Source organism: Sus scrofa, chromosome 18, assembly GCF_054392235.1.
Source record: "Sus scrofa isolate SSC_HxYL_T2T_F1_AM1 chromosome 18, Sscrofa_HxYL_maternal_Yorkshire_Landrace_v2.0, whole genome shotgun sequence".
Classification (NCBI taxonomy): Eukaryota; Metazoa; Chordata; class Mammalia; order Artiodactyla; family Suidae; genus Sus; species Sus scrofa.
The window spans coordinates 11168731-11194844 of NC_139400.1; the positions used below are offsets into that span (position 1 = coordinate 11168731).

Sequence of the window (26114 nt, forward strand, 5' to 3'; positions counted from 1 at the left end):
ACCGCAGCCGCTTGGGTCACTACCGAGGCGCGTGTTTGATCCTGCCTGGCATGACTCCCCCTATCCATGTACCACAAGATCCTGGCCCGGAGGCATCCTGGCGGATACATGCGGCCTTGAGTCGGGGGGTCGTGTTCTTGGGGTGGTGGGTGTCTTCCAGCAGCAGCATCAGAGTCGGCCAGCACCTCTCTGCTTCCCGGACTCGGACTCGCTTGGCTTGGCCTCGGGGGACGTCTCTCTTGTTAGTTCAGTTTTGCATTTAAAAAGACCCTTCTGGAGTTCCCGTCCTGGCGCAGTGGTTAACGAATCCTAAATCCAACTAGGAGCCATGAGGTTGAGGGTTCGGTCCCTGCCCTTGCTCAGTGGGTTAAGGATCCGGCGTTGCCGTGAGCTGTGGTGTAGGTTGCAGACGCGGCTCGGATCCTGTGTTGCTGTGGCTGTGGCGTAGGCCGGTGGCTACAGCTCCGATTCGACCCCTAGCCTGGGAACCTCCATATGCTGCGGGAGTGGGCCTAGAAAAGACAAAAGACAAAGAAAAAATAAAAATAAAAAGACCCTTCTGGTGTCTTACCTCGAATTTCTACATGTCTTGCCCCAGAAAGTTTTATCTAGTCTGCTGTGTTATCTAAAGGCAAACGTAGCCTTCTATACAATGCACTCTTCAAGCTACATCGTACGCAGTGTCCTTCCTTAATGTACACAGTACGACTCCATATGGCAACACAGCAAGGAACACAAATTGCAAAAGAAGTCGTACTGCCGGGTTTTTTTTTTTTTTTTCTCTCTACTGGTTTCCCTAACGAGGAGCCTTGCAGTGAACTCATGACCCTAATACGTTATTTGCCTTAAATGCCCTGTTGGTTGGTTGAGAAAGAACCAGATCTCCTTACGGCCAAAAGAAGGCATTTCACATTACACTTAATACGAGCACAACACGTGACACGAAAAGAGAGCACATAAGATAAATCCACGGGTTAAGCACTGAATTGCATTTGTTGGCCTAAAGAGTAGAACCTGTGGACCCTAAAGAGCTCACTTGCAAACATCCACCCAGGACCTGACATTCATTCAAGAATCAGCTCCAAGCTGGGGCTTGAGAGCCTCGTGTTCTCCCTTCACCAGGTAAAAACCCTTTTTCTATCCTGTGTCTTCAGCCTTGGGCACCAGCCGATGATCCAGGTGAGTGGGGAGTCAGAGGGAGTGGGCCCTATGCTTTAGGAAGCCGCTTCCAGGGTTTAAATTGATATTCTGTTTCCTTACAAACTGTAAATCCTAGGGATGGAGATGACAGGCTTGAATGAAAATAGGTCAACAGTACTTAAGATAAGTAATACTTTAATCAATTTTAAGATAATTTCTGATGGCTAGTGCATAACGGTAATGTACCGCTTTTTACATTTCCTTTTAAAGCGGTGTAGACACTTTAAAAAACCCTATTGTATAAATTGCTTTGGAAAGACACAGTTACCCCTATTCTCTTCCCTCAATAGATACGTCTATTAAAGTCGGCCATAGCTGAGTTTCTATGTTGTTGGGGGTTTTTTTGTCTTTTTTTTTTTTTTTTTTTGGCCTTTTCTAGGGCTGCTCCCCACAGCCTATGGAGGTTCCCAGGCTAGGGGTCGAATCGGAGCTGTAGCCACCGGCCTACGCTACAGCCACAGCAACGTGGGGTCCGAGCTGCGTCTACAACCTACACCGCAGCTCACAGCAACGCCGGATCCTTCACCCACGGAGCAAGGCCAGGGACTGAACCCGCAACCTCTTAGTTCCCAGTCGGATTCGTTAACCACCGCACCACGACGGAAACTCCCTGAGTTTTTATGTTTACCATAATTATTGTTGCTCTTTGGGGACCTTGTGAATTCACATATCCCAGCAATGTCTGACCTATGCTTTTTCACGGATCTAGTGTTAGGGAAATGGACTGATTTTGTGACGGATGCTTTTGCAAGTGGCAGCGTGCTCCTAGTGCCTTAGTTAGGTTCACACGAATTCCTCACAAGTCCATACCGTAATGTCCCAAGAGCAGGAAAGGAAGCAGTGAGACACAGTCACGTGTCACCTGAGTCCTGACCTGCTCTTCCTAAAGAGTCGGGGAGCTGGGTGGGGTGTGGGTGCTGAGGCGAGGCAGGAGGGCTCCTCTGTTCCAGGGGCTGAGCAGTAGGAGACAGTGTCGGCTCTAAAAGCTGTCTTCCATCCCGAGTCCCACCCAGGGAGCAAGTGCCCCCGTGCACCACGGCCACAGAATCAGGGATGCTGGAGCCAGGAGAGGCCTCTGAGCATGTGCAGTCCAGGTGGGACAGGCGGGTTTCATATGGGCGTCACTTGGTGAGTGATTGGAAGGTTAAGATAAAGCAGAGTGATGGCTCATTATTGGCCGCTGCCTTGCCTGGGGTCAGGGGTGGTGCTGAGACAATGCCCCTTGGCCCAAGCCCCTCATTTTGCATGGGGGGTGGCCGATGTGGGGCCGATGCTACCCCAAGGTTATCACCGAAATGGTTAGTCGGTTCCAGAACTCGGTGTCCCGGTTCTTAATTCAGGCTCCTTCTGCCACCCCATGATGCTTCCTTAACCCAGGGGCTCACATGCCTTTGGTTGCACATGAGTTTTAAATTTGATGTTGTACTTACCTTCCTGGTAGGCGGATCCATGTGGGGTTTTTTTCAATCCTTCCTTGTCTCGTTCCAGTGTGTGGAAATGAAGTGTTCCGTCTCTACCCAGTGTCATCTCGGTGTAGATCTTCTGTATATTAAAAAGTAACTATTTTGTGAATTTTCAGCATTTAATTTGCTGGGCACATTCATCATCCTCGATCTAACCCAACATCTAACCTCGGAGAAAAATTAATTTCCTGATCCTTCTTCAAGTAAACGTAATAACAACTAAAGTAGAAAGTGCTGATAATTGTTCTTCCTTTTCCTGGATATTGCAATGGAACTATCTCTTACCCACAACATACACAGACATTATTTTTCTAAAAAAATCATCTATAAAAAAATCAAAAATGTGCACCGCACGCAGAGAAACTCAGGTGTCCTCGTGAACACGGAGGCATGGCTACTGGGAGGGCTTCATTATAGCAAAAGACCTTTCATGAGAGTGTGAACCAAAAAAAAAAAAGAATCAGAGCTTATTCATATAACGGATTACAATTTAATGGTTAAAATGAGTGAACTGGAATCGCAAGTCTGAATATAAATAAATGTAAATTATTTTACCAAGTGGAAAACTTTTACCTCTGGTATGATGACATTTACATGAAGGTAAGACGCTGTGTACCCATTGTCTTCTGTAGCATTTATAGGTGTTCCGTGGTGTTCCCCAGGCATTTCTTTGTCTATTGGAAATGCAGGTGGAAAAATGACCATAAGTACAATGAAAACAAATCTCAGTTTCCTTCAACCAAAACAAGATTTCACCGGTGAAGGCAAAAACACATTCTCAAAGAACAGGTTAGACTTCCACGGGATTTTGACGTCCCCAATTTGCTCTCACTCATCAGAACACTAATGCACTGTGTGTGTCAAAAGCCAAAGAGAATTGTTATCCTAGAGATAAAATACCCACTCACTTTAAAGCCACGTTTCCTCCACTTGCCTTGCATTCGGTAGCAGGTGGGGACGCACCTGTGCTGGGGAAGAAGCCGGGTTGGCAATGCCCAGCAGGTCGGCACCCAGGGCAGTGGGGGCGGGCCCAGGAGCTAGTCCACCTGGCATGGCCCGCAAGGACCCAGCTGTGGGAAGAACCGACTCCACAAAGCATCCCTCGAAGGCCCAGTGTCTGCACCCGCAAGTCACCACGGACGCCTGGCTCCCCCACATCCTGCCCCCCGGGGCGGACTTGCTCAATGCCCCATGTCCTGTCCTTCGTGGGGTCTTTGTCACTCTCATGACACCTTTTCTAGGTTGACGGCCTGACCTGCATCTCCACCCCAGCCTCTCCCATCAGTCACCGTCCGGTCCCAACACAGGCTCAGAGTTTCCGAAGGAATAGGTCCCCAGCTCAGGTCCGGATGGCTCTTGCACAGTGGCAATGATCCTGCTCTGTGTCCCCCCCCCCCCCCCCCGCCATCACCGCAGCTCAGCATCCTTGGGGCTCCAGGGCCCTCCGCTCTCCGGGCAGCGGCTGCCTTGGTGATGTCAGATGCCCAGACCTGCGTCCTGCAGGCCGACCACCGTGGCATTCTTACTGCTGCCCCACGACAGCTTCGTGGCACGTCTGCATATGTCCCTCCCTCACGCCCTTCTTCTTCTGTGTCCGTGACGGGGGTGCCCCTTCAACTCCACTTCCACCACCCGCTCCGGTTGGTGGCTTCTCCTCTGGGCAAAGACCAGACCTCTCGGTTATCTGTGTCCAGACCTGTCTTTGTAGCCTTATTGTCCAGCCCTCTCCCACGAGAATCCTGCATTTCTGCAAATTGAGCTACTCTTTTTTCCTAGAGGTCACTCCCAATAGTTTGATGCGTAGACCAAAAGCGTGGTATGGCTTTTAAAGCTGCCTAGCTGGTCTCTCCGCCAGGTCATGAGTTTCTAAGATGTGGGCGTTATTTCTTTTTATTTTCTGTTTCCCAAATAGTCACTTGCTATAGCCTTCGGGAGCACTCAAAAATCAATGAATAAGTTGAAATTTTCTGCATCTGAGAAACATTTTCATTTCAGTGACTATAAATAATCATATCAAACAACTTGTCAGTTCTCCTTTCAGAGTTTGTTTTCTTTTTTTGCAGCAATGCTCGATGATGTTGGGTTGGGGTAGGAAATTGAACCCACATTCTGGTTATATTGAGAAGTATGCCTAGAAATGAGTAGGTGATGTAGCTTATGAAAAGCAGATGTATATTGACTGTGGAAAAAGCCAAAACCACTGAAGATGAACTGCTCCTCGTCGAGTTGGTTACTTTTCGTGCTGGTTTCACATATTATAGAAACCAGCCCCTCAACAAGTGAATCCAGGGACCCTGTAGATGTGCGCGTGTGGCTGTGTCTGTGTGTGCATGTGGGGTGTGTGTCTGATCTGTGTGCGTGTGTGTGTGTATTTTCTATATGCATGTGCATCTGTGTACGTGTGGGATGTGTGTATGTATGATCTGTGTGTGTGTGTTCATGTGTGTGTGTGTCTGTGTGTATTATCTACATGCATATGTGTCTATGTGCATGTGGGATGTGTGTGTGATCTCTGTGTGTATGTGTCTATGCGTGTGTTTGTATGTGTGTATTATCTATATGCATGTGTGTCTATGTGTGTGGGAGTGTGCGTGTATGATCTATGTGCGTGTGTCTCTGAGTGTGTGTATGATCTGTGTGCGTGTCTGTGTGTATTATCTATATGCATGTGTGTCTGTGTATGTGTGTGGGATGTGCGTGTATGGTCTATGTGCATGTGTGTCTGTGTGTATGTTCGTGTGTGTCTATGTGTGTGTGTACTGTCTACATGCATGTGCGCCTCTGTATGTCCAGTGGGGTGTGCGTGCGATCTGTGTGCGTGTGCCTCTGTGTGTGCATGTGTGTCTGTGTGTGTGTGCATGTGTCTGCGTGTATGTGCATGTGTGTCTGCATATGTGATCTTGTACATTCGTTGGTCATTGCCCCGTGGCCCCCCACACAGTGGACTAGTTTATGGTCATCACAGAGGAATTTTTGGAACAACGAAGCTGCAGGGTCTGAAACTAAAAACATCCTGGGACCAGCACTCGCCTGAATTTGGTCTCCGCAGTGTCTGCGGTAGATATTGTAATAGCGGCGGTGTTTAGCAACGTAAATCGGGTGTGGAGACCGCGTGACCTGAGAGCAGATCGGTGTTGCCCTGGCGCTTTCTCTAACCGGGTTCATCGCCCTTTTAGCTCGGGTCCTGACGGCGGGCATGCGGGTTGCTTCTCAGCAAACAGGGCGGGCTACGTGCCGGCCGGAGATGCGGCCAGGGCTTCCGAGGTGCCTGCTCCGGGGCCGGAGCAAAGGCCTGGGGACAGGCACGTGACCCGGTGTGTGTCCATCCCCATACTTTTCGGTCGAGGGTGAATGTGACTTGCGGGCCAACAAAGGGCCCCCGAGAAGCTGTAATTTCATATTCTAACGAGTTCGCCCTATTTGTTTGCTTTGAATCACTCATTTCAATAAGGTGAAAACTTGCGTTAATCCCCCATTCATCAGTTGCCTGGATGCGTGTGAAATGGATCGTGTGGACAAAATAAAGCCCTGCCAGACGCCATCCGCCATTGTCCCCTAAGCTGCTTCGAGGGGACTCTTCACAGGTACCAAGGAGCCACTCCAGCCACTTCACATATTTCTGAAGCTCGGCTCCTTTTTCTCCGCAGAGCACGTTCCGCAGCCCTGAAGAAAAGCCAAAAGCAGGCCCCGGCTGAAGGGCAGGCCGAAGAGGCCCACGTCCTCTTCCGCACACAGGGGGACAATCGCCACCGCGGCAACCCGGGAGAGCCGAGTCCCGTGACGACGCCGTGACATGGGAACAAACTGAAATGGACAGCAGTTTCCTGGCTCGCACAGAATTGTGACGCTCGGGTGGCATTTTTCTCGCAGCCCAATTGATGAAACCGGACAAAAATGTTTTTCCCCATTAATGGCTTTCAAACGCTGTCCTGTTAAACACCCAATTAAAAGGCAGACGTGCGGTCCTCTGTTTGCGTCTAATGACCGTGCAAGGGCGGCCGGGCCAGAGAGGAGGCACAGAGGAGAGGGAGGAAAGACACAATGGAGGAAGGCAGCCCTTTCTTTTATGGGCTGCGGAATAAAAAGATCAATGGGCAGGTCTCTCACGTCTTCAGTGGACAGCCGCCTCCTGAGAGGCCGGGGCCTGCGACACCCAGCCCGGGCCACACAGCTCTTCTGGAAGACAGGTGTCCTTTGGGCGCCCGTGGCGCTGACACGACTAAACACAGTTGCACATGCGGCCAAGTGTCCAAGGTGATCTGGGTGCGAGAAGGAACACGGGCTGCTCAGAACCTCTTCAATCTGCGGCTCCGGGACTCTCTCAAGTTGTGACCTCCCAGGCCTTGTTGAGGTCACAGACGTACAGCGGGACCGAGCGGGTTGTGTTTCGACCCCAGCAGGGCTTCCAATCCGGGAAGAGACCCCCCCGTGCTTCAGGTTATAGTTGGAGCTGATGTGGTGGCGTTCGGTGGGGGCTGGGGGGGAAGGGAGGGGGAGAGGAGGGGTTCAGAGGAGGGGGAAGGGTGTGGGGGAGGGGCAGGTGCCGAGGGAGAAGGGGATGGAACCCATCAGGGCCCCTTGGGTCCAGGATCTGGCCTTTCCTTCTGCTCCAACCCCTCCGCTCTCTGCCCCGGTCCCGCCTCTGACCCTGTCTTTTAGGGGTGAATGGTGGCAGGAGGAGGTGCCCCCAGCTTTGTGCGGCATCAAGCCAACTGGGGCTGGGAGGGGCCCGAGGTGACCTCGGAGATACACCGAGTCCGTTTCTGTGGATTCTCTCCGGTTAGCTTTCAGGGGTGTGATCAGAACAGAAAAGATAGGAGGCACAACTGTCCTTTGGAAAGGGATGATTTGAGGGGGCACGCGGCACCTGGTGAAGGAAGCCGGGGGCCGGTGGGAGGGGCTGTGTGCAGAGTGAGCCCAGGTCCGGTCGGGTCCCCTTGGGCACGGGTCAGCCCGCGGGATGTGCTGGTGCTCGTGTTCAGGGTCTCGCCAGTCGATGGCAATGAGAATAGCAAAGCCCAACGTTTCTTGAGCACTTGCTATGTACAGGTGTTGTTCAAAATATTTTTCACTTACAAGCTCATCGCTCCAGGCAAAAATCTGTGAGGCAAGTACTACTATGACCGCACAACCCGGGGAATCAGAACGTACCTGGCGTGCTGGGGTGCACAGCTAAAAAAAAAGCACGGGCATTGCATGTGAGTTGGTTTGCTTCGCCTCGGTGTAGGAACCTCCATTCTTACCCACGAGTTTGAGTAAAGTAACCCCCAGCTCAGCCACTTACTCCCTAGGCTCTCCCCAGTGACAACGAGGCTGTAGCACACGATGACGGGTGTCCGTTTGGGACTTTGCACGTGGGAGGGGAAGCAGGGTGGCAGGGACCCCCCCTTCTCCACAGAGAGGACGCCTCTTCCCCAGTAGAAAGTCTGGAGCCTCCAGTGAGTTCTCAAAGCCAAAGCAAGACCGACCAGACTGTGCCTGGATCCACCCTCATTCAGGAGACCGCAGCTGTAGCATCAGTAGGATGGGGCTGGAGGCGACGCCAGATGTGACCAAATCCACAGGGCTTCCCAGAGCAGGAAGAGCACGCGAATCCACGATGCTCCACGAATCAGGGCTGTGGGGTGAGCTGTGAGCACAAACCGAATCCACGCAGATGGTACGACTTTGCACGTGCTGCTTAGACCATTCAGACAATCGCAGGCTTCGGAAATACACGCTGAATTATCATGGCGAGTGTAAACCCAGGCTGACCTTGGGAAGAGGGCACGATCTGGAAGGTGCCTGGGACCGACCACCTCCGGACGCTGGTCCAGCTGCTGTCTGCACAGCCTCTGGCTTTGGGGAGCTTTCCTTCCAAGAATGTTTGTGAGGCCTCACCCTCGCCTTTTCCTTAAAAAAAACTGTCACGGCCAAACAAACAAAACTGCTTGGAAAACAGCATGTCCACATGGCTTCTGCACCACCCCAAACTGGAGGGAAGATAGCAGAAAGTTTCCAGCTACTAAAAGTAAAAGAGGAGCAAGGAAGACCTGGATGGAGAGTTCCCTCTGGCTACTTCTCTATTTTCGAATCTTAGCGATGGAATCTACACCATTGAAGGTAAAGGAAGCAGCAGATGGAACAGATGGTTTCTGGCCTTGAGTCCCTCTCACAGGTGCTTGCAAGGGAGACGTCGTTCAATTTGCGATTTTACTTTTTTATTTTCACGCATCAGCACGTGTTTAAGGAGCACTGCTTTGTTGAGTGAGTTAGATGCGGTCGCTTATCAAAGGTTTAGCACGAGAACCCTCACCTCCAAGACCCCACTGGGCAGGTGGTGATGGGTGCAGAGAAACCTCTATTCCTCCTCCACTTTCAGCTATGAAAGTAACGTGAACAGTAATACAAATGTTATTCCGCTGACCGCTGCTGAGTTCTGAATTAAATCTGGTGTCACGCCACGTCTCCCTTCCTCCTGAACCCCGTTGGCTTGTGGAAGTTGCCCGTCGAACTTAAACGCGTGTCCCCTCCCTCCTTAAGATGCCTCATGGAGGAGAAGGCAGGCATGTCACTCCCGACGGAGAAATGAGTTTCTAACCCCCAGTGGCAAAAATTGGCTTGCTCTGAATTTATTATCAAAAAATAAATACAAAGTAAGAAGTTGCAAAAGATAACTATAAACATACTATCGAAAGCCAAATGGAGTGGACCCAACACTGTAAATCAACTCTGCGCTAATAACAATAAAATAAAAATAAATGCAAAATCAAGGCTGTCCACAGAAACAAGCCTCTGGATTTGGTCCCGCGTGGGTGTCCCAGTGGAAGGCTTTGTGACCTGTGCTTGGACGTTGACATTCCATAGAAAGGGCCTGCATTCCATCTTGGCCCCATGTATACGGTGACACGGCTGGGCGTCTGCTATATGCAGGGCCCCTCAAGGCTAACAAATAAAGAATCAAATGAACCAACACGAGAGCTGTGATCTGGGGAAGAGCGGTTACTGCTGGGGCTGGGGACACTGAGGGGAAGGGGTTACTTGGGAAACCTCTGGCTGCAGGAGACGTTCGAGCCTAGGTCATTGCAGCATAGAGTTCATCCAGCTGGACACCAGCTCTGTGCACACATCATGCACGAAGCTGCACTCCTCCTGGGAGAGCCGGGCAGCCCGGATGGCGGGGTCTTAGAAGGTGGTCCTTTGCTCTCGGGCCCAGCGTTTCTTGCCTGACCTGGTTTGAGCTCTGCCCTCTGCCAGCAGGCCCCGGGCGGCTGTCTCCAGGACAAGGTACAACCTTTCATGTCAGTGCTTTTTATCCCAGAGAGGATGCCGGGCTCCTGGTGAGGAAAGTGACACGATGCGAGTGATTCCGAAGGATCCCTGGACCCCAGTGACTAGTGAACAAATAGCACATAGAAGAAGCATCAGCTGGATTTGCGGACCGACTCCACGAGGAGGGGGGGACCGCACGAACCTGAAGAGTGTCATTAATGGACACGCACCCCCGTGGCTAACGAGTCACGGAGTTGGAATCACACATACTGAAATGTGTCTCCAGTGTTTTGTCTTCTTGGAAACATATATCCCGTGTTCCAAGTAATTTCCCCTTGCTTCAATAAAATATACTTTGGGGGAGGGGGTTGTTTGTTTCATTTTTTGTTGGATGTAAGATTAAAACTAAACCCAGGTCTGTAAAAAAAATCCTGTGGACACACCTGCTTGGGAAGCGTGCCCCTTGGGGGGTCAGCTAATTGTACTCCAAGGTGAATAAGGGTTGGATGCTTTCCTGGGGGCCTCCTGTGGTCTTGAGAAGGGTCGGGCGTGAAAGGGCGTTGAGTACCTGGGTGGGGGCGGGCGGAGGGATGGGACAGTGTGGGGACAGCCCAAGGAGGATGAAACCCACTGATCCTAGCTGGTCTTGGCTGTCCGGTCTGGGCGCCCTAGCACAACGTGATTTTAACACTCACGAAGCGTGTGGATCATAGCTGGTAGATGAGGCTAAGGACAAGAAAGGAAATCAAACTAGATAAGATCCTAGCAGCAGAGAAACCAGTATTTAAAGGAAATTGCTCAGGCTCGGCTCACAGCGAATAGTGCGCGGCAGATCAATTACTTTCTCAATTATTTTCTGAGAAATGTTGGGCTTTTCTTTAAACGACCTGCAATCTGTGTCACGTTCGAAACGGACCTTAAGAGCGAGCTTATCAACAACACATGCATTTTTAAAGACCTCATTAAAATAACTATCTATTAAAGCCCATCGTTCAGAAATAAATTTAGGAACTAAATTACCAGGAAAAGCAGAGCGAGGGGAAAGGAGCTAATTACCATGACGTGTCACAGAGAGTGTTATTTAATTAACCATAATAAGAAGAATTATGTGCTGTCCCCCATTTGCGATTTCTTAGCTATTTAGTTTGCCATGCAACGTTAAAAAGGAAATAAAAGAGGGAGAAAAAGAATAATTGAGCCTGAAGCTCTGAGTGTTACCATGAAGAGGGTGAGGCCTCATTCCCACTTCCAAATTGATCAATATTGGAATCCATTGTTTCAGTAGTTATTTTATGCACTCATTAAACAGTCCATCCTCATGCATCTTTAAAATCAAGAGAGAGGAGCTCCTGCTGTGGCTCGGTGGGTTACAATCCCAACTGGCATCCGGGAGGACGCAGGTTCGGTCCCTGGCCTCACTCAGTGGGTTAAGGATCCGGCGTTGCCGTGAGCTGTGGAGTAGGTCACAGACGAGGCTCAGATCCCGCGTCGCTGTGGTTGTGGTACAGGCTGGAAGCTGTAGCTTCGATTCAACCCCCAGCCTGGGAACTTCCATATGCTGCAGGTGTGGCCCTGAAAAGCAATAAATGAATGAAGACATAAATAAAATCAAGAGAGAGTTACCTGGGCACCAGAGCGGGGGTGGAGAGGGTGGGCGAGACTGTCTACAGTTTGGGGAGCTCCTAACCAGTCGCCCGTGCTCACTAGTAGAATTTGAAAAGTGGCAGAAACATGAAAAGCATGTCTATATTTTATTTCTGCCTCTTAGATTTGCCCCTGGGACTTGGGGTGGGCTGGGCCTTTTATAACCAGAGTCACCTCAACTCTTCCTCTGCCCGTCGGTCACCGAGGGTCACTGCCTGAGCTCAGCGTCCCAAAGAGATGAAGATACGGCGTGATGGAGTCTTTAAATTTTCGTTCTTTATAAGCTATTGGCCCCAACGTAGGCAGATGCTTTCTTATTGAATACAAATGCGTATTCCTATAAAGGTGAAGCCCCTTATTAAAATTAAAATGTTCATCTTCATACTTTATTTGTAATTCAGTGGCTTTAATTTAAACACACTTTCCCATAAAAACAACGTTATAAATGGTGACGAGGATCCTGGACCAGCCCTCGAGGCATATTTAAACCGAAAATGCAGCTGTAATGCATTGGCTTCTGGGAAAAACAGTACAAAGGATGATGAGAATGCCACGGATTTAAAAAAAAAAAATAGTCCTTCGCACACTGACACCGTCACTTCTTCTTCTTCTGTGGCTATAAATAGATTGCTTTAGTGGGAGAAAAGGAAGAGCTACGTTCTTTGGGAAGGAATTTCTGAGCCTTTAAACCCTTCGGAGACCGAGCGTACTAATTCTTGATCAGGTAGAGTTTAATTTGTCAAACTTGGAGCTCTTCCCCCTTCATCGGGGCATGCCACCGTCATGACTCAGCTCTGCTCGTCGAGCCCTTGTCAGCTCCACGCCTGACCTTTCCCCACCCGTCAAGGGTGGCTCCTTTGAGGCTGACGTCCCGTCACAGAGCTTCCGTCAGGTCTCTTGTTGGGGTCTGACAGGTGTCTAGTGGCCCCTGGTGTTGACTGAAGCCTTGGACCCCTTGCCAAGGATGTCATCTCCTCGCCCGCGTGCTGCCGTTACCTGAGCAGGTGCCCGCTGACCTTCCGCTCCAGTCTCCTTCGCCCCCTCCCACCTGGGGCCTCTCGGGGACCCTGCTCCTGGTTCAGCACATTCTTCCTGTCACCCGGTCACCATAGCCTCCGCTATCATCTCCACTCTGCCTAGTGCATAAGCGTGAATGTCGATGCCACCGCCTTGCATATTTTAAAACTGTGTTTAGGAGTTCCTATTGTGGCTCAGTGGATTAAGAACTAACTAGTGCCCGTGAGGATGCAGGTTCGATCCCTGACCTTGCTCGGTGGGTTAAGGATGTGGCGTTGCTGCAAGCTGCGGCATAGGTCACAGATGCAGCTCAGATCTGGAGGTGCTGTGGCTGCGGCACGCCTCAGCTACAGCTCCGATTTGACCCATAGCCTGGGAACATCCATATACAGTGGGTGCAGCTGTTAAAAGAAATTTAAAAAAAAACAATTTTTTTATTGTATAGGGAATTATCTTGGAAAATTAACATACCCTGTCAGCCTCCAATATATTTTTGTTTTTATTTAATTTTCATTTTGATCAAAGAAACATATGTATACATTATTAAAAGTGAAGACGGGAGTTCCCTGGTGGCCTAGTGGGTTAAGGATCTGGTGTTGTCACTGTGTGACTCAGATTGGATCCCTGGCCCAGGTATGGTACCCACATGTCATGGGTATGGGGAAAAAAACAGTGAAAACATATTATTATGAAAGAGAGGAGTTCCCCTCTTGATGCAGTGGTTAACGAATCTGACTGGGAATCATGAGGTCACAGGTTCAATCCCTGGCCTTGCTCAGTGGGTTCAGGATCCGGTGTTGGCATGAGCTGTGGTGTAGGTTGCAGATATGGCTCGGATCCCATGTTGCTGTGGCTGTGGCGTAGGCCAGTGGCTACAGCTCCGGTTGGACCCCTAGCCTGGGAACCTCCATATGCCATGGGAGTGGCCCTAGAAAAGGCAAAAAAAAAGCATTCAAGCACCACCCTCCATCCCCCTGTCCCTAAGATGACAAATTTCATACTGTTGGTGTATTTATCCCCAATTCATTCTTTATCACCAGTTCATTCTCCACCTTTCCATCGGCTGTAACACTCTCAAGCTGATGACTGTGTCAGGAAAGCCACTGATCCTGTTCTCTCCTGGCTCCCTCTGTCTCCTGCTCCAAGCAGGTCTAACACCCTGGGCCTGCCACAAAGCTCATTTTGGAACTTGAATTCATCAGTGTGCCAGAAGTTCTCTGCACCCCTCCCTGGGGGTGGAAGGTCTGTTTTCTGGATGCCACTGCTTTCCTTCAGCAGATTCTTCTCTTGTTGTGTGGGAGCACACCCTCAAGTAACTCTCTGGGAGACGGTAAGGTTTGGGGGGGATTTCTGTACCAGCCCGTGTCCTCATTTCACTCTCAGCCTTGATGGTTCAAAAGCGCATGGGTTTTAGTCTGATAACAATTCCCTCCCCTGTGTTGCTCACGGACGCCTGGCTTCCAGGGCTGCTGTCAAGAGGTTCCATTCAAGATACTTTGCTTTTGACTGTTTGCTCTTCTCTTGGGCGATGTTAGGATTTTCTCCTTATTCTTAACAACTGCCTCACTTAAAATAATCACCTGGGAGCTCCTGTTGTGGCTTAGCCATTAGCAAACCCGACTAGCATCCATGAGGACATGGGTTCAATCCCTGGCCTCGCTCAGTGGGTTCAGGATCTGATGTTGGCATGAGCTGTGGTGTAGGTTGCAGACGCGGCTTGGATCCTGTGTGGCTGTGGTGTAGGCTGGCGGCTGCAGATCCTATTCGACCCCTAGTCTGGGAACCTCCATATGCTGTGGGTGCGGCCCTAGAAATGGCAAAAAAAAAAAAAAATCATCTGGGGTTTTAGTTCTAGGGTTTTTTATTTTTACACGGTGCAATTTCTTTCTTAAGAATCGTCTCTTTCACAGTTGCCTTCACGTTTTTTCAGCCATGCTCTCAGCAATGAAATAGGTGTCCTTAGGTTTTCTGAGCTCTTTTGTTTGTCACTCTTTCTGTATCCTCTGCCTTTTGCATTTGCCTTTATTTTTGTCGTCATTTTCACTGGGACATATTTGGTATCAATTCCTCCAGAAAGATAAAATCATTGGTGAATTTTCTGAATCAGAGTCTGCAAGTGTCTTTACTTTGCCTTGGTGCTTGCATGACATTTTAACTAGGCATCTAATTCTTGTAATGACATGTGAAGACATCATTTCATTCTCACCCATCGGGGCTGGGCAATCACAGATTTCATGGCCGTCTGGTCCGTGCCCCTTTGTAAGTGAGCTGCTTGCTTCCCGAATCTGCTTTGTGTGTGTGTGTGTGTGTTTCATCTTGATCATCAGAAATCTCACTAAGTTGTGGGCATGAGTGGCAGCGCCCAGCAACCTGTGGGCTCTTTCAGGGTGAAGGTTTGCGCCTGTATCATTGTGGTCAACCCCCTGGCATTTCCTGGCTGCATCCTGCCCTATCTAACAGCTGCTGGTGGCTGTGCATCTCTTACGTACAGGGGGACCTTCCTCTGACCCTGTCACGCTTCCCCTGCTTCACTGTCTTCTGTGAAAACCCCTCCCCGGAGTTCCCGTTGTGGCGCAGTGATTCACGAATCCGACTAGGAACCATGAGGTTGCAGGTTCCATCCCTGGCCTTGCTCAGTGGGTTAAGGATCCGGCATTGCCGTGAGCTGTGGTGTAGGTGGCAGACACGGCGGCTCGGATCCCGTGTTACTGTGGCTCTGGCGTAGGCCAGTAGCTACAGCTCCCAATTGACTCCTAGCCTGGGAAACTCCATATGCTGCGGGTGCGGCCCTAGAAATGGCAAAAAAAAAAAAAGACCAAAAAAAGAGAAAACCCCTCCCCGCCAGCCCCAAGTTCACAGCGCATCCTTCATCGACTCTTCCTGCCACGGAACCTGCTCCTGAGATCTTCATTTGTTAGTACCGTCGCAGTTCCATCTCATAAGATACTTGCTCCGTTATTTTTGTCCCATGTGCTCTGTGTGTGCGCGCGCGCGGACGAGCCCCTCCTGCCTCTCTGGGTGTCTGAATTGTGTTTTGTTTTACTTTCTCTTCCCTCATGTATAACAGCTCCCTGCCTTCAAGAGGTATTTTTGGTTTTGCGTTGAGCTTCCTCATGTCACTGGTTTTTCTCCAGTGTAGCTGTTTCCCTCCTCGAGGTGGGTAGGCTGTCCGGACCAGGGTGTGGCTTGAAGGGAGGACAGGTGTCTGGCCGGCAGGGACCCATTCTCCTGGCAGAGGGCACAGGGACTCTGGCCTGTTGGGGGGGGGGCGCAGTGGGACCACATGCAGGGAACATCCTCAGGCCAGTGGATCCTCCGGGTGCCCGTCCCCGTGATGGCCGAGGCTTTGCCTGGACGCAGCTCACTTCTCTGGCCCCAGAGCCATGGGGTCGTCCCGTTAGAAGCCACACTTGAAAACCGCCTGCAGCGTTTGCCTGACTGAAAGCGCCAGGGCGGCTGGTCTGAGCGGGCACTGACCCGCTGTGTTCTCACCCTGTGACTCACCAGCCACATCTCAGCAGAAGCAGATTCCTGCCTGCAGCCCTCCCAACCTCCAATTCTGGCTTTTCCGAGTTCGGCTGGGAGAAGTCACTTTCCAGAATGTTCTCTGTTGTGCCCGTGTGGCACCTTGATTCGCTGGTGCTTTCATTGGCTGTTCCTTGTGGCCCAGATCTGCTGCTGGAACCCTCCTCAACTTCACTCTGTTTCTGCTGGTGTTTCCAAGGGGTTTAAAGGAAGCAGGAAAAGCAAGCATTGCTTCTCCAGCCATCTCGAGAAAAGCTTTTCTTTTTCCCCCTCCTTATGAACTTGGGTTAGGGCCAGCCCTGCTTCAAGATCTTTAAAGAATCTCACACTTGGGTCATCGTCCCGCTGCCTCCCGCCACCTGTCCTGTGTGGCTCCAGCGGCCTTTCAGTTCACCACCTGCCGCAACTCACACCAGGTCCTGCGGTTCTGGGCTCCCGTTTCCATGGAGACCTGTTGGGACAGTCAGTCACCTTTTCTTTTCTTGGGTGGCCCCTAAACCACTCGAACTGGTGTCATAAGAAGGGAGTGTGGACACAGATGCTCCGGGGAGAAGGCCGTGCGATGCCAGAGGTGGAGGCGAGAGGCGAGTCCCCAAGCCAAGCGATGCCAGGGGTCCAGCGGCTCCAGGAGCTGAGAGGCAAGCGGGCCCTCTCATCGCGGCCTTGGAGGGAACACAGCCCTGCTGACACCTGGGTTCAGACCCTTGGCTGCCAGGCTGGGAACTTATCACTCATGTGTGGTGCGTTATAACAGCAGCCGTGGGAAACTAAGACACCGGCTAAGCTAAGCGGTAACAGTTCCTCCCGGCGTCTTGCTGGTTGAACACAAGAGAGGCTTGGTTTTCCTTCTCCCCTCAGTGGGGAGGGGGTGTCTACAGGGAGGGAGCACGCCTCTGCTCCATGGAGTCAGTCGGGGCGCTTGGGCTCCTTCCTTTGGGTGGCTCTGCCATACGTGAGGGCCCCATGCTCTCAGCTGGCGGAGAAGAACGGGAAAGGGGAGGGGATCCCTTAGAAGGTTTTTAGGAGCCAGGCTTGAACCGGAGGCCACCACGTTTCTTTCTTTCTCAGGGGAAAACACACATCTGTGGACGTCCACAAGCAATTTGATAATATAGCAATTTCGCTATATTATGGGTCGGAGTTCCCGTCGTGGCACAGTGGTTCACGAATCCGACTAGGAACCATGAGGTTGCAGGTTCAATCCCTGGCCTTGCTCCGTGGGTTAAGGATCCGGTGTTGCTGTGAGCTGTGGTGTAGGTCACAGACACGGCTTGGATCCCACATTGCTGTGGCATAGGCCGGTGACTACAGCTCCAATTCAACCCCTAGCCTGGGAACCTCCATATGCTGTGGGAATGGCCCTAGAAAAGGCAAAAAGACCAAAAAAAAAAAAAAAAAGTATGGGTTATCTTCCCAATCTTTTTCCCTCCTCAGCTTACCTCATGGTGAAATGTAGCTGCCAGAGCTCCAGCCATTGTATTTGTGTTGCAATCCACAGAAAGGAGCAAAAACAGAGTACCTAAATGGCTGTGCCTCCAGCTGAGTCAGCTTCCTGAAATCATCTTTCTAGAAATTTCACTCAGCATGTCTACTTATATATCATGGGACTTGCTTGAAGTTTCTATGCCTTTGCTTGAAAAGCTTCCCTCAGCTCCAAAGGAGGCTGAGAAATGTCATGCTTACGGCAGGCAGTTGTATGTCTTGCTAAAATTAGGGACTATTGGAAGGACGGTGGATATTGGGAGGCAACCAGCAGCCTGAGCCTCCATGACCAAGCAGTTTCTACTGTCATGGGAAGCAGAATAAGCTGTTTTTCTGGATGTCAACTTAATCCAACTTAGCTCCCTACTCCCTTGGTTAACTTTCTTCACATTTAACCGATTTAACCATTATCAGTCAGTACATCAGTGCCGATAACTCATGTAATAATTTTTGAGTAAGTTGGAATGACCAGAATGTTCTTTGACAATGCAAACAGCCTTTGTGCATGTGCCAATGCTTCCTCCTCAGGGAGCAGGCAGCATGATGTTCTAGAATCGCACATTACTCCAGTGATAAACTGAACTTATATGAAAGCCTAAATTCTAAAAAAAAAAAAAAAAAAAATTATATCTCTTAAAGTATGATGAAATAAAATCAATTAATTATAACACTACAAAATATTGTTTGGGGCTTCAGTGTTTCCTTCCTCTTCCTCCTTTTTAACTTACTCTTCATTAGCTTAAAATTCTAGAACCTGTGGATGTATTAGCTCTTTTTTAATGTAAATGTAATACATTTTGTCTAGGTAAAATTAGAAGAGAGAAATATAAAGTAAAAAGTGAAAGCCTTGGGAGTTCCCTGGTGGCTCAGTGGGTTAAGGATCTGTGATCTCACTACCGTGGCTTGAGTCACTGCTCTGGTGCGAGTTGATCCCTGGCCTGGGACCTTCCACATGGCAAGTGCTTGACCAAAAAAAAAAAAAAAAAAAAAAAAGTGAAAGGACTTTGGACACCGTTTCTTAGACACCTTGTCAAGGCTGAATTCTTAGTGGTGAAAGTGTCGTGTCGAGGGCTCTGCACATTTTTAGATTTTATACATGGTGTTAAAATTCTCTCCCAGAGGCTGTTTGGAGATGGACTACTGTATCCCATGCCAGTGCATGAGTGTTCACCCTATATTCTTACTTATGTTGCCTGCTGCTAATTTTTAACCTTTGTCAATCTGATAGGTAAATTTGTTTTTTTTTTTTTTTTTTTTTTTTTTTTGCCTGAAAGAATGTAGTTGACCATCTTTAGACAAAGAGGCAAGGGGCATGAATAATCAGCTCTCAGAAAAAAAAAAAAGAAAAATGCAAAGAGCCATGCACCCCAATACCCAAGATCGACCTGGACTCACACAGCCCTCCGGCACGATGCCTGTTGCAGGAACCACACCGCTATCCACCCTGAGGGCCGCGGGTCCGTCTTGCCCTGCTCTTCTCCCCAGATGGCAGAAGTGTCTTTGGGCCCATTGCTGACTAAATTGGACTATTATAAAGTTCTCTTTATCTTGAACGACAAAAACCAAACACATTTCACCATGTAAACGTATTTCACAAAGGTCTTTAAAAGAGATCTGGCGCATGAAATGCATTTTTCAGGCTGTTGAGTCGCTTGATTTATGCATGTCGAGGCTCAAAAGCAAATTGCCGGGGAGCCCCTCACAGCTAGAGACTAAAGTGGAACTGATAAAAGAAGGCAGCCTGGGACACTAGAAGAAAAACAAGCTCAAGGAGCGTTTTACATAAATTTGTTGGTGATCACTCTCAAATTAATTATTCAGGGGAACTCAAGGATGATCCAAAAACCTCTTCATTTTTGGAGGTTCCTGTAGTAAGAGTAGCACATGCTCTGTACAGATCAGAATCACCAATCAATATTTATGGCTGTGCTACAGGCACGGTGCTAAGATGGGTCAGGGAGAGACAGGAGTCAGGTGCGAATTCTGGGCCCGTGTGGGACGTGGTACCGAGGAATCCCACCTCTGCATCCCCACTGTCCAGAATCAGAGTTGGGAGAGAGGATGGGAGCGGAGGAGGAGTATTTATTGTGAGTGGCTTCTGCGGAGAGTCTGCGAGCAGGGCGTGAATTAGGAACAGACCGGGACCCATACCTGAGCGCTGAGGCCGGGATGGTCCTTCAGAGCGGTACTAACTGGGGCAGAGATTGGTGCCTTCGCACCCCGGGTTAGCTGGCCATTGGATGCAGGTTGTCTCGGGAAGAGGGCATGACCTTCGGCGAATGATCTCGGGTGGAGCAATCCCAGGAAACGTCCCACCGGCTGGGGAATCAGGTCTTCCCCATCCGAGGGGCCTGGGCACTGCAGCCACGTCCCTGATGGGACCGTGGCGGCTGGGACAAAGAGGGGAGCCTGGCAGCAGACGCTGCCCTGAAGCATCCCTTCCGTATCCACAGAGCGTGACGTCATTTGAGACAATCTCTTCTAGGAACGGAGAGAAGCCTGTGTGTGCTAACGTGCTAGAACCTTCACCTCCCTGCAGATGCCGAGGGACATGGGCTTAGGAAAGGCCTCCCAAGCTGGTCTGGCTGTGTTCCAGACTCCAGCGTCATCAGTCACTACTCAGTGACCTTGGGCGATGTCCTCGAGCTCTCTGAGCCTCTGCTTCCAGCCCGTAAGGTGGGAAATGGGAGGACTTGCCCCCTGGGCGTGGCAAGGACTGATGAGCTACCGTGGGCGCAGCACTGGGCTAGAGCCTGGCACAGGCACGTGCTCTGTCCGCGTCGCAGCCCATTCCCAGCCTCCCACCCCTCCCCACCCATCCCACCGACTTTCCCCAGGGAAGGCTATAGAATCGGTTCCCACTCTTCCCCCTGGGATCTGGGCAGGGATGTATCTGGAGCCCAGCCTTGCCCTTCCTCACACCCACCTGTACCATCTCCCGAAGGCCATTCTCCCCCGACCCCGCGACGTCACACTCCAGAGGCCGAAAAAGCGCTCAGAAAGCTGGGGGTCGCCGGCCCTCTTCCCAGGGATCTAATGTGGACATTTGTCCAGAGCTGATGGAGGCCCTTGTTCTCCAGGAAGGCCACCTCCCCGGATCCCCAGGAGACACACCCTGATGGGTCTCAGCTGGGGACTTCTCCACCTGTGTCATTGCTGCCTGGAGCCTGATAATCCTCTGTCGTGGGCTGCCCTGTGCGGGGAGAGGGAGGATGTTTGTCCCCCCCTGGCTCTACCCACGGGATGCCACGAGCACCCCTCCCTAAAAATGTCTCTGAGGTTGAGCACACTCTCAGGACCGTCCCGGACCTCCGCCCCCCACCCCCACCCCCCCAGTACCAGCTCGGGTTCTCGGTGGGGTCAGTGGAGAGCGCCCCCTAGGGGCCTCGGGAATATGTGCTCTTCCTGCCGAAAGGACCACACTAGTTAGGAAGGAGCCACCCTCCCTCCTGCTCCTCCTCTGACTTCTCTGCTGTGTGGAAAGGGCCTCGCTGCCCGGAGCAGCTCTGCGCAGCCAGCAGCGCCGAGAGGTCGCAGGATGCTCGGAGGATGCTGAGCAGCTGACGCCCTGAAGGCTGACCCACCGCGGATGCTCCTGCCTCCTTTCCCGATTACGTCAGATAGTGATACGTGATCCGATGGTAAGACGGCATCACGTAAGCCACTCTGATTGGGCGCCCCGTTCCCATTAGCAGCCTAATGCTAAATGGCATTAAAGACGATTCTTTTTAAAAGAATAATCTTTTAAAAATTTATTTTATTGAAGTATCGTTGATTTACAATGGTGTATTGATTTCTGCTGTACAGCAAAGTAACTCAGTTATACATATACATATATATACACACTTTCTTTTCATATTCTTTTTCGTTATGATTTATCACAGGGTATTAAATATAGTTCCTTGTGCTACCCAGTGGAAGCTTGTTGTTTATCCATGCTGTAAGTAATAGTTTACATCTGCTGATCCCCAACTCCCAATCCTTCCCTCTCCCACCCCCTCCCCCTTGGCAACCACAAGTCTGTTCTCTGTGGCTGTGAGGCTGCCTCTTTTTTGTAAATTAGTTCATGTGTGTCACAGTTTAGGTTCCACATATGTGACACCATATGGTATTTGTCTTTGTCTGACTGACTTCACTTCGTAGGATAATCTTCAAGTCTACGTAGCTACAAATGGCATGATTTTGTTCTTTTTTACGCCTGTGTAATATTCCATCGTGTATATACCACCTCTTCTTTGTCCATTCCTCTGCTGATGGACATTGAGGTTGCTTCCATGTCTAGCCAAGAACATTCTCGACGGATATAAAGAGTTTCCTTGGTTTTCATGCTGGCAGTGCCAGGGCACCAAATCCCTCAGAGCTCGTCAACCAGCCCGGCTGCACTCCACGCTGGCTGTGACTTTACAGATAGTTTTGTATCTTCTATGGTTGAACAGCTCCATTTCTAAAACCCAATTTAGGTTTTCTCTGAAGGAGTGAGACCTGCCTGACTATGCGCTCTGGCGTCCTGGGCTCTGGCTGTGTCCCCGTGTGGGGGTGGAGGTTAACTACCGGGCCATCAATGGTGAGAGACGCTTGCCCACTCTCATGGAGTTTCTCTGAGGTGCCCGCTCTCCCTGGCCATCTGTGGGCTTCCTCTGCTACTGTTCTGCTTTCTGGCCTGCCATTCCTTCGGAACTGTCCCTGGAATTCACATGGGCCAGGGGGCTCCCCTCGGGGACATCTCTGCCTGTTGCTGCTCATCTCAGACTCCTCGCCCGGCCCCCGGTCTGTCTGCAGATCAACTCCTAAACCGTCCTTTCAGCGATGTCACCCAGTCACTCTAGGTGTTGGGGTGGCTACGCAGAATAAGCCCTGCAGCCCGAGCTCCCGGTCATCTGCCAAATCCACCTGCCCATGTGGACCCCAGGGACGGTCCCTCTGGTTGGCTGTCACCACCAAGGACCAGCAGGCCCCTGCGGGGGGACCCACACCTCTGGCTTGGCCTCTGACTCAGACGCTGTGGGGTAGAGCGGCGCCTCACAGGACAAGCTGCTTCTCGGAAGCTATGTCGTGTGGTTTGCTTGGCCTCGGTGTGGGCACCCCCGTGCGAGGTGGCAGAGCGGATGGGGCAGCTGTTCCGTCACGTAGCAGGAGGGTGTCAGGCTTAAGGAAGTCAGAGGCCAGGCCCCCGGGGCCAGCACAGCCACCCTGGGGACCTGGGTCCAGGTCTGGATTTGGCGTGTCCTGGCCAGCGACTGGAGCTGCAGCCAGGAGTCCTGCTTCTCTCTCTCCCGAAACAGCATGAACTCAACTGGCTGGCTAGTGTCGTTACACTCTCGGCTTCTTATTGAGGGAGGTTCACACTTTCCGGTTTCCAGGTAGCATCCCTCTTCTGGAAATGGTAGAGGGACCCTCCACCCTGCACCCCAGGCCTGATGGAGACGGCCTGGTGGTCTCCGTGAATAGATGGCTGAGGGCTGGCTCCCCGTCAGAGACGCTGCAGCAGAAATGCGCATGACAGCCCCTGCATATCAATCACTCCTATTATGATCCGCACGCCCGGGGACGTCTTGACAAATCAACAAAAGCTTGTTTCTCCTCTCATGGGACCAGCACAGATTTGGAAAGCAGAGCAAGCCGCAAATGTGTTTCTTCGTTCAATAAGCACAGAATGGCTTTGTTATGATAGTTTTAATTTCCGTTTTTTCAACGTGTTATTATATGTCTCTTTTATAGATAAAAATGACAGTCTTGCAGGAGGCCCGCGCTTCCCTGGGCGTCTGTGTGCGCAACGCGGGTCTCCCAAGAAAGCCCATCCGTCCTCTCTGCCCTTTTGTGGTTTTCAAGGTCACCAGGGACCCATGCCCCGCCCCCGGGCATGGCAGTTTCAGCCACTGGACAGGCTGCCTTTTCCCATCTGAATGACGCAGGTCTTATCCTAGGGCCCTGTTCCCCCGAAGCTGCCAAATACCACTGCGGTGGGCTGAGCACTCTCGAATGATCTCTGAACTTTCAGCGTAAATGCACATCCTTGCAGCGACGTGGTTGGACCTGGAGATGGTCATACCGAGGAAAGGAAGTCGGACAGAGGAAGACAGGATAGCATGTGCATGTGGAAGCTGATACAAATGATGCAAAAGAAGCAGAACAAATGCACCGATTTCTACATCAAACGTAGGGTCCCCAAAGGGAAAACTGGGGTGGGGAGGGGTCAGTGGGGAGGAAGGGGTGAACACAAACACACAGCCGTAAATGGAGCAGGCGACAAACCCGGGGCCTCGGGTGCAGCCCAGGCAGGTCTGCTCAGCGTTCAGTAATAGGCTGCACAGGAGCAAGAGTGGATAGACGTCTGCGTCTGCCTGGTTCGCTCTGCCGCCAACCTGAGACCAACGCAACAGCAGAATTCTACCCCAATCAAATTTAATTTGAAAAATGCCCATCTTAGGGGAAGAGAACGGAAGATCAGATACTTCTGAGCCTCTTCCCGGCACTCTTCTGAACAGGGTGATGGGCCGCTGACAGAAGCAGCAGGGGATTTAGGAATTTGGATTTCTTGTGGTTGATTCTGGGCAAGAGGGTGATGTGGGGGAAGCTGCAGGTTAGGAGGGAAAGAGGAATTCTGGGAGGCAGGTGGGGGTGGGGGAGGAGCTGGAAAAAGCAGTGACAGACGTTGGCAGCTGCTTTTATTTATTTATTCATTTATTTTTGTCTTTTTGCCTTCTCTTGGGCCGCTCCCACGGCATATGGAGGTTCCCAGGCTAGGGGTCGAATCGGAGCTGCAGCCACACGGGATCGGAGCCGCGTCTGCGATCTACACCCCAGCTCACGGCAACGCCTGATCCCTAACCCACTGAGCAAGGCCAGGGATCGAACCTGCAACCTTGTGGTTCCTAGTCGGGTTCGTTAACCACTGCACCACGACGGGAACTCCTGCTTTTAACTTTTTACGTCGCTGTCATTTCGTTGTAGAGGTAGTTACATTGTAATGAGGTCATTAGGACAGACCCTAACCCAATATGACGGGGGACATTTGTACACAGACATGGACAGAAGATGTAGGCAGGGGCAGGAGTGACAGGTCTCCAGTGTGGGGAGCCTCCGAGATGCCAGCAGACCCCCTGAACCTGGGAGGGGCATGGCACTCGCCTTCCCCACAGCCCCAGAAGAAAACAGCCCTGCTGGCAGCCTGACTTCGGCCCCCTGACTTGGGAGACAGCATCTCCCGCCGTAAGTCACCGTGCGTGTGCTGCTTTGTCCCCAGTGCAGTCCCAGTGCCTCGTCACGCCGTTGTCACCGCACAGGTGTTAGCCTAACTGCAGCCCAGCCTCCCTTCCCGCCCCTGCTGCCTCCTCCGGCCGTGGTCCAGGCACAGCAGACCGTTCTCGAAGGCTCGAGCCTGCCGCCCATCCCGGGGCCCTGCCTCTGCGTGGACCCCTCCTTCTGGCCAGCTGGCCCCCAGCACCGTCCTTTCTGCCTGTGGAACTTCTGCCCCTTGTCTGAGCTGAACTGCCTGTGTCTGGCTTTTCAAGTTTGAGCCAAAACATCCACTTGGAGGCCCTTTTCCAGAATGGATGTCTCCTTTTCTCGTCCCCTTGCTGATGTCTCTACGGCAGCCCTCGCTTGTTTTCCAGCAGAGCTGTGTCCCCCTCCTCCACCCACGCGTGTCCCGGGGAGGCAGGGCGGTCTCGTCCCACGGCTGTCCCTAACTCCTCGCGCTGTGGCTTGCCCTTTGGTGTACCTTCCCCGCGTGGCCCTCTGACTTCTGTGGACCCAAACCTTTGTGTGTGCACGGTCCCCAGGTGACCCCTCCCGGCTCCAGCCCTTCCAGGCTTGAACGACCTTCTCCCGGGTCCAGAGCCTCTTGGTGCTTCTCTGCATCAGGAGGCAGCCACTCTGTGATGTCCACGCTGGCGGCCCCGCCGCCCAGGTCATCAGTGTGTCCGATGACACGGCAGCGTGGAGCCAGCACGGCCTTGCCTTCTGTCTCAGGCGTGGGGGCAGGGGGTGGGGGTGGGGGGCTGGAACTGGGACATGCCCCCTCCACGTCCCAAAGAGCCAAATGTGACAGTGCAGCCACCAGCCCGGTGATACAGAAATGGTGCTGATGACCTGTCCTGTGGAGTTAGCAGAGCAGCGTGGGTGGCTGCCACGGTGAGCGGTCCCGCGGGGCTGAGCGGGGACAGCAGGAGTGACTTGGGGACTTTGGCTCGTCTGTCTCCCTGACGCCACTCCCTTGATGGAATCCTGGTTTCTCTTTGCCATTTTCCTCCATGTCCCCCCGGACGCCGCCGCTAGGCACTTATCTACGTGCTCATCACGGTCAGCGGCAGGCTACTCTCCTGAATCCCACACCTGACCTTTCTTCCTGCTGGAAACAGTCGCGTCAGTGTCCGCAGGACTCTCAGATGACGTGTAACCAAGCCTGGACACACGGTCTTTCTCCCCAGATACCCCGGAACCTCGAGGTCTCCATCCTGGCTCATCCCCTGCCAGATTTCCGTCAGATTTCACTCCCCCCTCTCCTCCCACGGAAGCTCTGGATTCTGCTCA

At 51.6% G+C, this 26114-nt stretch overlaps 1 long non-coding RNA gene across 3 annotated transcripts in view; it reads left to right on the forward strand.

Annotated features, from left to right (window-relative positions):
* The window catches only part of LOC102166684 (uncharacterized), a 411372-nt gene that overhangs the window by 260983 nt on the left and 124275 nt on the right, over positions 1-26114 (forward strand). The window contains exon 18 of one of the 3 annotated variants that reach the window (XR_014833423.1): positions 9964-10277. The exons of the other annotated variants lie outside the window; for them this stretch is intronic. This is a non-coding gene — a long non-coding RNA (uncharacterized LOC102166684). Of the gene's footprint in view, positions 1-9963; positions 10278-26114 lie in introns of those variants that run through there. 3 annotated transcript variants of the gene reach the window in all.